Raw genomic sequence first — 13,408 nt, 5'->3', positions numbered from 1 at the left:
TTGGATGGGGTCTTTGCCTGGTTTGGGGATTAAGGTAATGCTGGCCTTATAGAATGAGTTTGGAGGTTTTCCTTCTGTTTCTATTTTTTGAAACAGCTCAGTAGAATAGGTATTATTTCTTCTTTGAATGTTTGGTAGAATTCCCCAGGGAATCCATCAGGCCCTGGACTCTTGTTTTTTTGGGAGGTTTTTGATCACTGCTTCAATCTCGTTACTGGTTATTGACCTATTCAGGTTGTCAATTTCTTCCTGTTTCAGTCTTGGCAGCTTATAGGTTTCCAGGAAGGCCTCCATTTCATCCAGATTGCTCAGTTTATTGGCATATAGTTGTTGATAATAATTTCTAATAATTGTTTCTATTTCCTTGGTGTTAGTCGTGATCTCTCCCCTTTCATTCATAATTTTATTAATTTGGGTCCTTTCTCTTTTCTTTTGGATAAGTCTGGCCAGTGGTTTATCGATCTTATTAATTCTCTCAAAAAACCAACTTATAGTTTCATTGATCTGATCTACTGTGTTTCTGGTTTCTAATTCATTGATTTCTGCTCTAATTTTAATTATTTCTCTTCTAGTGCGTGGCTTAGGCATTGTTTGTTGCTTTTTCTCTAGTTCTTTAAGGTGTAGAGTTAGTTGGTGAATTCGGGATTTTTCTATTTTTTTGAGTGAGGCTTGGATGGCTATGTATTTCCCCCCTAGGACCGCCTTTGCAGTATCCCATAGGTTTTGGACCGATGCGTTTTCATTCTCATTGATTTCCATGAATTGTTTAAGTTCTTCTTTGATTTTCTGATTGACCCAAACATTCTTGTGCAGAGTTGTCTTTAGCTTCCAAGTGTTTGATATTCTGCCAAATTTTTTCTTGTGATTGAGTTCCAGTTTTAGAGCATTGTGGTCTGAGAATATGCAGGGAATAATCTCAGTCTTTTGGTATCGTTTGAGACCTGATTTGTGACCCAGTATGTGGGCTATTCTGGAGAAAGTTCCATGTGCGCTCGAGAAGAATGAGTATTCTGTTGTTTTAGGGTGGAATGTTCTGTAAATATCTATGAGGTCCATCTGGTCCAATGTATCATTCAAAGCTCTTGTTTCCTTGTTGATTTTCTGCTTAGATGATCTGTCCATTGCTGAGAGTGGAGTGTTGAGGTCTCCTACAATTAACGTATTGTTATCAATATGACTCTTTATTTTGGTTAACACTTGGCTTATGTAGATGGCTGCTCCCATGTTGGGGGCATAGATATTTACAATTGTTAGATCTTCTTGTTGGACAGACCCTTTAAGAATGATATAGTGTCCCTCTGTGTCTCTGATTATGGACTTTAGCTTAAAATCTAATTTGTCTGATATAAGAATTGCTACCCCAGCTTTCTTTTGAGGTCCGCTGGCATGGAAGATGGATCTCCATCCCTTCACTTTCAGTCTGGATGTATATTTAGGTTCAAAATGAGTCTCTTGTAGACAGCATATGGATGGGTCCTGTCTTTTTATCCAATCTGCAACCCTGTGCCGTTTTATGAGAGCGTTTACGCCATTCACGTTGAGAGTGATTATTGAAAGATATGAATTAATTGTCATCATGTTGCCTTTGAAGATGTTGTTTTTATAGATTGTCCCTGTAAATTTCTGTTGTATATCACTCTGGGGGTCTTTCTCCTTTTATAGAACCCTCCTTAATATTTCTTGCAGGGCCGGCTTAGTGGTCACATATTCTTTCAGTTTCTGCTGGTCTTGGAAGCTCTGCATCTCTCCATCCATTCTAAATGAAAGCCTCTCCAGATAAAGTATTCTTGGCTGCATGTTCTTCTCATTTAGTACCCTAAATATGTCTTGCCAGGCCTTTCTGGCTTGCCAGGTCTCTGTGGATAGGTCTGACGTTATTCTGATGTTCCTCCCTCTGTACGTAAGGAATCTCTTCCCCCTAACTGCCCTTAAGATGGTTTCCTTGGTTCTACGATTTGCAGGTTTTACTATTACATGCCGGGGTGTTGGCCTGTTTTCCTTGATCTTGGGAGGGGTCCTCTTTGCCTCTAGGACACGAATGTTTGTTTCATTCCCCAGATTAGGGACGTTCTCAGCTACGATTTGCTCAAATATATCTTAACCAACTGAGCCACCCAGGCGCCCTACTCAAATATATCTTCTAGTCCTCTCTCTCTCTCCACTCCCTCCGGATCACAATTATTCTGACATTGGAACGCTTCATGGTGTCACTTATTTCTCTGATTCTATTTTCATGGATTCTGAGTTGTTTTTCCATGGTCTCCTCTTTTCCCTTTTTATCTATTATATTGTCTTCCAGGTCGCTTATTCTCTCTTCTGCCTCAGTTACCCTAGCTGTTAGATTATCTAGATTGGATTGGATCTCATTGATAGCATTTTTAAGTTCTGCCAATTCAGCTTTCATTTCTGTCCTTAGAGACTCTATGTTGCCATTAATTGATTTCTCCATTCTAGCCATTGTCTTCACAATTGCTAGCCTGAATTCCATCTCCGACATCTTGGTTATAACTGCATCCATTTGTAAATCTGCAGCATAAGTCATAATCTCTGAGTCTTTTCTATTTTGGGGGTCCTCCTCCTAGTCATTCTGTTGATGGGTGTTTGAGGGAATGTATAGAGTCCAAATTATTGACCAGAACTCAAGCAAGATGCACCTGTTTTCTTGGGACCTTAGGGTTGCTGACCTCTTGTTTTCCCAGCCTGTCTTCTGGGGGAGGGGCCTGCCACGCTGTTACTTAGGCAAACCTGTTTGGGCGGAGTTGACCTGCCCCCCTGTGGCAGGGGGATGGGCTCAGCGGGAATCAGTTTTTGGGGCTTTTGTTCTCTGGCAGCTTTCCCTGGTGGCTTTCCGCATCTCTTCTGTGAGTCAGAGCAGAAGAGACCATTTCCAACCCTCTGCCTCAGAGCAGAGAGATCGCAGTCTGTTCTTCAGTGAGCTGTCCAGGCCACACTGTCTCCATTTCTGTCCGTGCTGCTATAAACTGCAGTGTCCTGGGTTGTGCGCCCCTCCGCAGTGCTTCCAGTCCTGCCTCCAGGTCGGGGCACGTCTCTGTCCTTTGTGCTTCTAAAACCACCAGCCGCCCCCAGATCGCACACGCGACCCTGCCGCTCTGGGTTTCTGCCCTGGGGCTGCCCTAAAGTCCTTTCCCTGCAGCTACCGGTCTGCGAGTCTGTGCCCCCGTCCCCAGGGATCGAGGCTGTTGCTCACCGGCAGTGTAGGATCCCCACAGCCAGGCACCCTCCTGCTGCCGTTTATCCTCCGATATCTGCCTGCAGAATCATGGCTCCCCGCTTCATACCTGGATCTTCTTACATCTCAGGCTGGTTTTGTGGGTGCTCAGAGTGGTCTGGTAGATATCCAGCTCAGTTCCGGGGACCAGTTGAAATAGGCTCCCCTACTCCTCCGCCATCTTTCCTAGTCCTCTTCTCTGTTTTTCTTATATGGAATTACAGAATAATTTGGAAACTAAAGCAAGGGAAAACTTCTCCAGAAATGAGATTTGCTAAGTATTGGAATGTACGACTAAGGGAGTCCATCTGGGTGTCCTTCCTGGATAGCTTTTTAAAATAGGAGCAAGATTAATTATCTAGGGTGATTATGGATAGGCCTGTTGCCCACAGGAGGATGGATCATAAGTGCTGTTCTGTGGAAATTCTTGCGAGGGCATCACTGTGGATGGCATCTATCAGTGCCTGTCCCTGTTTTTATTATTGCTCCCCCATTCATCGCTCTAGTTGATCCTAATATTTATTTATTTTTCTTGCCTTCAGATGGTATGGGAGTTTATTTGGGTGAACATTTAAAAGGCATATTCATAATATAAAACCTGGTTTTTCTTTTCTGTATTAATTTTTAGGTTTTTTAAAACATCGTTTTTTATTTTTACTCACCAAGTTTGTTCTTTCAGTGACTTAAGCCATAGACACAGATTGGGAAAGACCCTTGTAGATGTTGCGAATCAATGAAGATTCAGTATTATGTTTTCATGTTTATTTAGTACCCTCATCACAAATCAGAGCAGTGGGTCACACGCTGTCAATAAAGTTTGATTAAATTGAAATAAATTAATAATTTGTTCTTTTTAGTGTGTCATAGTAAAAAGGAGTTTCAATTGCTTTTATAAAGTTACTTTCTTACAGAAATGTGAAATTCACAATTCCCATTAATTGAATTTGTTATCCTTTCAAGAGTCATATGACTCTCGTGGCATTTTTATCCACTGTTTTGTGAATCCTCTTTCATCTATGACTTGATTTATAATGAGATTACAGACTCTCAAGATGTTTTAATAGATATCTGTTCTCCCAACACAAGTTAGAGTTATTAGTTTAGCTCTACGGATTTAATATATTTTATGTGCATTTTAAAGGCAGGATGAATGAAATAAGTTTTGTGTAGAATGGTCAATGCTATACTTAACAAGTTTATCAGAGGTTTATTTTTAAAAGTAGACATTTAATTTTTGGATTATTTATTATTTACCTATTTTTATTGAAGTGCAGTTGACACATGATGTTATATTAGTTTCAGGTGTATAGCAGTTATTCAACAAGTTAGATGTTATGCTATGCTCAGAACAAGTGTAGCTACCATCTGTCACCATACAACGCTATTACAGTACCACTGACTATATTCGCTATGCTGTACCTGTTATCCCCATGACTTATTCATTCCATAACTGGAAGCCTATACCTCCCACTCCCCTTAACCTATTCTGCCCATCCCTCAACCCCCTCCCCTCTGGCTACCGTCAGTTTGTTCTTTGTGTTTATGGGTCTGTTTCTGGTTTTTGTTTATTCATTTATTTTTGAATAATTTTAGATTCACAGAAATGTTGCAGAGAAAGTACAGAAAATTCCCATATACCCTTCATCCAGTTCCTTGTTGACATCTTATATTAGCCTGGTAGTTTTGGAAAAATTAAGAAACCAAGCTTTGTGCATTACTATTAACTAAATTCTAGACTGTAATAAGATTCCATTTTTTTCACAAATATATATTTTTTCTATTCCATGGTTTGATCTAGGTTACCACATTGTATTTAGACAAAATTTTTATCAAAATAAAATGTTAGTATTAGGAACAAATGTTAATCTTCTATGAAGAATACATTACATGTCTGTAATCCCAAATTCAAGTCAAGGTGGAGAAGGAATGCTTGCTCATGTGAGAGGGTGCTTGGAAGAACTACTTCTACAGTCTGTTAGGTAATTTTAAACCCTTTCTCTGGCTTTCCTCATTTCATCCACGTAAGTGGGAATGAAGAAGAAGACTGCACACATGACTGATTCCGCCCTGAACGCTATCCCACTTCTGCCTTCTCTAATAACCCAGTAAATGTTCCAACATTTTAAATTCTTTTTTCAATCATCTGTCCTCTGTAATCTGTAGTCTTCACAAGGTTCTTACTGGAGTATCGGTGGATTGCTCTAAAAGGGCATTAAACCAGTCCCCTATGAAACAAAGTGCAAGATACACATGCTACTCTTTTGTATTGGAATACTTTTATTGGAGAATGGAGTTTGGTAATGGCTTTCTTTTAAAAAATCTATTCTGGAAAATTTGTAAATCATTTTCTTTCATTGCTGCCATATTATATACCGATATAAACATTATTTTCTTCTCCTAAAATATTTTCTGGAAAGGATATAAATCCATGGTATTCTGGAAAAGTGTCAAGGCCATCTGACAGTTGTGCAAGAAACTTTCTTGTACTGGGCTTTGGAGAAAGGACTGATCCATTAGCGAAGTTTTAAATTGAGGTGACAGTGGAACTTTGCAACTTTGCAAAAAGAATTATTTTGCAAGCTATTAGAGAATATCCTTAGAAGCTATTATTTTACTTTTGAGCTTGATTTTCTGATAAATAAACCTGCAGGTTTAAATCAAAAGATGTAAAGGCAGTCTTTTTAACATATAAAAATGAAGATACATTTTAAAAGCTTAAATTAATATTATTTGATTTGAATAAACAATTTTATCAAATGAGAATTAAAACTAGTTTCACTATGATCATATCAGAAAGCTTGTGTAATGTATATACTACTTCTGAATGATTGGATAACTTTCCTTTAGAGATCTTGACTATAGATGTTTAGGAATAATATTATTCTCATATATTAGAATATGCATTGAAATAAAACTGGGAGATTTTATAAGAATATACTCTGCATATGTTGGATTTCTATAAGAGCTTTAATCTCATGCATTTTAGATAGAGATATTAGGATTTAACCTTGTCTTACTGAATTCATGTTGAGTTACATGTCAGTTATTTTATTTTATTTTATTTTATTTTTAAGATTTTATTTATTTATTTGACAGAGAGAGAGACAGCGAGAGAGGGAACACAAACAGGGGGAGTGGGAGAGGGAGAAGCAGGCTTCCCGCGGAGCAGGGAGCCCGATGCGGGGCTCGATCCCAGGACCCTGAGATCATGACCTGAGCCGAAGGCAGTCGCTTAACCAACTGAGCCACCCAGGCGCCCCACATGTCAGTTATTTTAAAACTAGTTTGCTCTTGGTCTCTTTGGTGTCCACACTAGCAACTTATTTTGACTTGCTGTCAGCTTGGATTTTGGGTTGTCCTATATTCTGAAACCAGCCCCTGTATTTGGCTTAAAATTTATAGAGAGCTCTGGCTCAGAGTCGTAAAATTTTGATTTCCTGATATTTATTTTCCAGAATCCTGCCTAGGTCTTTGACACTTTGTTGCCAAGGCTCCTAACCTGAGTAACTGCTCCCTTTTGCTTAAAACCTACATTCATTGATCATTGCCAAATTCTGGCCAGAGAGACTAGCTTACCCTTCTTCCATATACTGAACTAATTGAGCTATACCCTTTTCTTGCCTAAACCTATGGTGCCACCCTGTCCTCTGGACTGTAATCTCTTGATTAATATATCTGAAAAAAAAATTGGGCTCCTGATCTTGCCTCTCTTGGTTCTCTTATATCTTCTTTGTTCAATTACTGCATTCCTACCCAGGAACTGGGTAGATGTTATGGGGAATAACAAAAAAGACCCAGTTCCTGCATTTTTACAGCCCTGGCTGGTGGAAATAAAAGACATGCAAACAGATTATTTCTTGAATGTGTAGTGAGAGCTCAGGGAATTTTCCTGGACTCAAGTTGAGTCTTGGAGGTTGGGTAAAACTAACCAGGCCTTGGTATCCTCCTGGCTGTTGGTGGCATGCAAAGGCACGGAGGTGTGAACCAATATGGTGTGCATGAGAATAAAAAATGTTGTTACTACTGAATGAATTTAAAAGCTTTTCTTGCTACCTTCCTTACCATAGTAGTTGTGACACAGTAGTTGTAGAGAAATCAATATGGTAGGGCTTCAGTGAGATAGGTAATATTAGACCAAGGGATTTAGCAACTAGAAAGAACTGAACTCTATCTTGAATCATGGCTTAATTTGCCATGTTCTAGGTGAGAACTTTGGTGAAACAAGAATCATCTTAGAGAGACGGTTTTGTTCCTCACTGATTTAATCAAGATTTATCTAATATTCATAAGGGTCTGCTATGATCCCAGATCTCATCATGAATACTTTTACAGAATGGAAGTAGTTGGTCCTTCCAGTTATTGAACCTATAACCTTGCCTATAGCAGGGTAGGCTAATCAACATTTTGGAATGAATTAGCTTCTATTCATTAATAGGAATTTTTCTTGAGTGGAATACAAAGAGAAAGGTAGAATAAGACATTGCCACTGCTTTCAGAAATATTGATGAAATGATAGAAAATTAAGATAATGTCATTTAGTGCTAAATTATGTAGTTCAATTGAACTTGTAGTTCAAATATGTAGGAAAATCTCCTAGCTGGAGTTATGTGACGTACATTCTCTCTGGGTCACTTGCCATTGTGGTGGGTTTTAGCCACTTCATCTGTAAAATGTAAAGTTTGATTAATATTTAAGGTCTTTTCCAGCTTTAAAATGCAAGGATTTTTAGAAAGTCTGTTGAAGAATTCCAGTCTTGGATCTAGATATTTCAGTGTGTGTAGGGAGACCTTGGGTCTGCAAGGGGAACCATCTGCTCTAGCACCTCTCCTTTCTGATGTTGGTAATGAGTGTGTGGTTTTATATCAGGTAAGACTGTTGACATGGAGAAGGGCAGAAGAGAGAAAAGAGAGACACTGTCTATGTGAGTCAGCTGTACAGATGGGAGTTGTTTGATTTCAGATACAGATGACTGCATTAAACATATTTCCCCGTATGGCTAATTATCATGAATCTATATATAAGGATCCTCCCTCTCTTATTTTATTGAAAGCTTACTTTGAAAGCTGACTTTATATTACTATGGTTTGCAGAGCATGGCTAGAGTTGGCCTAGATTCTATGTGATTGAACCATCACAGGCCACTCTTTGCCAGACTTGTGTCACTTCGGTAATACAACCTCCATAAAGCCTCGATGCCTACCAACTGTCTTCTGGGGACTTAGGCTAATAATTGGAGCCAGAAATTTTAGGGAGCCTGGTCCTTGAGCTTGGACTTCTCTGCAATAAACCTCAGTGTTCTGTGTGTCTCTTGTCACAGCTTAACTGCTTCTAGCGGTAGGTACTTCTGCCTCCAGTGTATTTTCTATGCTAAAAGCACCCTCAGGTGGATAGTGTTGATTGGATGGGGATTCCTGAGTAGAACATTCTGGTTATAATCTGAAATCAGGGCAACAATGGTTTCCTTCTATTTCATTATGAAAAAGAAATTAAAAAGAAGGAGCAAATAGAATTGAGGATGGAGAAGTGTTTCAGGAAATGGAAACTGAATCTGGAATAATATGATTTGATACTTGGATTTGTTAGGGAATCAAGCTTCATGAACATCAGTTTGGATTATCACAAGTTGTGGAAGAAAACTATTAAGATTTCCATATAGGAATTAGAATTCATCTCTTCTCTATTTGAGGTTGGAACTATTTTCTGTTTATTTTGCTTTTGTGATCCAGAGGTTTCAAAAGAGTTGATGTGACCATTGTAAATATTTGAGAGTAGAGTTGGCCCTTAACTACTGTCAAAATCAATCCTGTGGTCAACGTTTAGAAATTATAATGCTTTGTAATCATTCTCTAATTATTGCAGATACTGCAGCTAGGTAAGCATGATACAGCCTATTCATTAATGGGAAGCTCAAAGTGAGCTCACAATTACTGTCCTTCACAGATCATTTCACAAATGGACTCTGAGTAATTTGATTAATTCTAGCTGATATTTGGAATGTAGTCCATATCCCTTTTTTTCTACCTGATATAGAAGAGAGTTTCTCTCAGGCAGGCAATGGGTAACCTGTTTCTCTTCATGACAGGAGCCTATTGTGCTATGCTATTGCCCTGCTATGTTCAGGCAGGGTAAGTTTTCTCTACAAGACCCACCTACATTTCTGTTCAGAAGTGAGGGATTGATGTTATAGTTAAAAGAAGGCAGAATTGCTTTTTGGGCTAAATTAGCTTATGCTGCCAGATACAATTCTGTGTATTTATATAGCTACTTCCCTTACCCTTTATCCTCTAAAGCCCCTTGCCCTTGCTTTCTCTATCAAATAAAAACAGTAACATCTGTTTCATACTTTAGAGTTGATACAAGTCATTTCATGTGCAATATCTCATTTAATTTCAACCACTCTTGACATGTCCATGAACATATCTAAACAATTAAAATGTTTTAGGATTAAAGATGAAGAGTTCAATCACCCCAAATTTTACTGACTAGATGACAAACATATGGCAGCTAGGACTAACCCTTGGAAAAATTAGAAAGTAGACACAGTCTGTCTTCTGCATTCTCCCACCTTGTTCGGTGTTTCTTATCCTGACACAGCCAAATCTTCCTTCTGGCATACTACTGCAAAGAGCTTTCACTTGGCCTCTGATGAACCAGCATTCTCTCTGTGAAGAGCTCCTGCAAGGCAGCCTGCTTCCCATTTAGTTTCTTTCCCTCCCAGTCATCGAAGTGTGCATGCCTTACATTTTCTCTTCTTAATCTCTTCTCAGTTTATGGCTTATTACAGTGAACTCTCAGAGGGGTATTTGCATCTTCGATGAGAAATCCCAGAGATAATGTCTTAATCCAGAGACATAAACCAGGAATGGTAGAATTTCATATATAATGACAGATATAATTTAGAAATAGAGAGTCTTCAACTCACAGGACGCAGGTGATTATCCATGTCACACAGTACAAGGCAGGTCCTTTCTGGAAGGCACAGTATTGATAAAATAGCCAATTGAATCTTTACTTTTCACATACAGGTTTCAATATAATATAGATTGATATTACATACTTGTTATTTATCATTTTTTAAAATTTTATTTTATTATGTTATGTTAATCACCATACAATACATCATTGTAGTGATGTAGTAATCCATGATCCATTGTTTTCGTATAACACCCAGTGCTCTATGCAGTATGTGCCCTCCTTAATACCCATCACCGGGCTAACCAATCCCCCCACCCCCTCCCCTCTAAAACCCTCAGTTTGTTTCTCAGAGTCCATAGTCTCTCATGGTTCGTCTCTCCCTCCGATTTCTCCCCCTTCATTTTCCCTTCCTTCTCCTAATGTTCTCCATGCTATTCCTTATGTTCCACAAATAAGTGAAACCATACGATAATTGACTTTCTCTGCTTGACTTATTTCACTTAGCATAATCTCCTCCAGTCCCATCCGTGTGGATGTAAAAGTTGGGTATTCATCCTTTCTGATGGCTGAGTAATATTCCATTGTGTATATGGACCACATCTTCTTTATCCATTCATCTGTTGAAGGGCATCTCAGCTCTTTCCACAGTTTGGCTATCGCGGACATTGCTGCTATGAACATTGGGGTGCAAATGGCCCTTCTTTTCACTACATCTGTGTCTTTGGGGTAAATACCCAGTAGTGCCATTGCTGGGTCATAGGGTAGCTCTATTTTTAATTTTTTGAGGCACCTCCACACTGTTTTCCTTAAGAATAAACTCCCAAGATACACTCTGACCACTGCATAGCTCATCACCACTGGCAAACAAGTGTTTAAAAGGTGCTTAGGAAGATGATAATGGTATATATGGAATACTAAATCTTTTCCACTTAGGAAGGTTGAGTTGCTGATCATAGAAGTAAAATGTATTTACATTTATAAACTCTCCTTAGAATAAAATGGAAAAGAAAGTTTCATGTTGTTTAAGTTAGTTGAAGAGAACATACAGATCACCTAGTGCAAATTCTCTTACTTGGCAGATGAAGAGGCTGAGACATAAGGAGCTCGGCCTCCTGTATGTTAGCACAGGCCCTGCGACTAGAACCTAGGTCTCCTTACTCCACCTGCAAACCTCTTCTGCAATACAGTTTTGCTGCCCATCCTCAACTGTAATAGTAACTTGAGATGAAGAGTAGACAGTCTCCCGCAGGCCTGCTCACCTACCCCCTGCACCACCTCCATTATCTCTTCTTGAACCACTACAATTTGCTTTCCTGCCTTATAACCTTAATACCCATTATTTGAAGTAGACACTGTGTATGCATCCCCTTCTCATTCTAAGGGTAAAACAGAGCTCTTCATGCATAGATGGAACTTAATGTACACTCTGTGTGCAAATGTTAGAATAATAAAACTAAGCTATCTCTGGGTCAGTTAGCTCCATAAAGGTGGAGACCATGTTTTATGCTTATATGCCCACTACTTTATCTATAGGTGCTAGTGTTTGTGGAATGAATAATAAATAACTAGATGAATAAAGCAGTTATTTAAACTATCACTGCTTTCCTAATAATTTGGAACTTTTCTAAGTGATATTTAAAAATATTGTCGTTCATCATTCATCTAGTGGTGTTTGGTAGAAGCTAATTTTGCATTGATTAAAATTACATAATTCTATATTGAAAGCAAGGATTTTATTACATGCACTGAGGGTCATGTGACAGTTTATTTCAAGTTGTCTTCTATATTCTTTTTTTTTCTGTTCTTTTAATTGGACAGAAGTCACATTCATAAAGATAGATGCAATTTATTTGGATGAATTGAAAGTTATTTTTCAAAATAGATTTAAATGTTCTTCTTTCTGGTTTTCATGTCAACACAACATTTCACACTTTTGTTATTATTCTTTCTCTAGTTTTTGTTCAGACCCAGGCAACTTCTTGGGAGGCGTGTTAACAGGCTTAAAAGATAGATGACAATATAAATCACTCATTCTCCATGGAAAGCACTATTCTATCATGCTTTATTTTGCTCAGGACTCAGCTGACTGCTGCTGCCGACTTTAGGAACCTGTCAGCTGGCTGATTGCTGGATGAGTTAGAATTTTAGCCCTTGTAGTTAGGTGCTGGGCAGGGGAGATGCCTCTTACCGTGAGACATTGGACAAGAGTCTTCATCTCTATTGGCCTTTGTTTATTTCACCCAGAAATTTGGGACAATAACACAATTCCTGTAGTGCTGTTACAAGGAAGAGGCTAAGTGCATTCAGTGCCCACCTTTGTGCTTACTTACACCAGTAGGTGCTCAGTGGGTGCTCACTATACAGTAATCCTCATCACTACCACTAAACGAAAAAAGGCTCACGTTTCATTTAGCAGGAATTTCTTGAATCTGATGAAGTGGTTTGTTTTCCTAACTCAGACTGCCACTGTGGCATGTGCTTTAGTAGAGTGGCCAGTCTCGAAGACAATTCCTTGTGGCAGCGTTTCATTTCTACAATGTTTACGGGAGGGCAGCCAGCCAGGAAGCCAGATCAGGGCAGATTCCAGGCATAGGCAATATAGGAAATGTGCATAAAATTATTACCACAAACTGCCTTCAAAGGATTGTTCTGATTGTCTAAAAATATACAAATAGAACTTACTCTAATGATTTCATTCTTTTGAGGATTTCCTCCCTGTTTCTGTCAGCGTTTAAAAAACCACCGACAATGAAGGGAAAACTGTTGCCAAAACTCTTTACAATATGTGTATTTAACTGGTCAAGTGTGGTGGAAAATTACAGCTAGGATTTGGAGAATCGGCCCATCAATCTCAAGTACAGTGTTAGCATGACCACAGTTTATATATAATAAAATCCATTGCTTTTTCTATCTTTGATCAACATACACAGAGTTAAAAAATACAGCAGATTATATAAATATTCTGGAAAACAAAAATGCATCCGTTTTAGGTTTAGGCTCACACGAAAGCTCATTTTCCATCCAAGGCACTAGAAAATGGTGCTCAAGTGATTTCTGTTCTGCTTTTCTTGGATGCTATTACTTTGGAGTTATCTATTACCTGCAAGATCAATTGTTTCTCACATGCTATTGAAATAGATCATCTCATGATAGAGGCAGAGCTGACAACAATGTGACACTGGAGGTATTTGGTCTAGTGGCACACATCCTGTGACCTGTCCTCTCAAACTACCAACTTCATTAAATATCTGTGTGGTAGGTAGT

This window comes from Halichoerus grypus, chromosome 7, assembly GCF_964656455.1.
Source record: "Halichoerus grypus chromosome 7, mHalGry1.hap1.1, whole genome shotgun sequence".
NCBI lineage: Eukaryota > Metazoa > Chordata > Mammalia > Carnivora > Phocidae > Halichoerus > Halichoerus grypus.
This window is presented reverse-complemented; position numbering follows the sequence as displayed.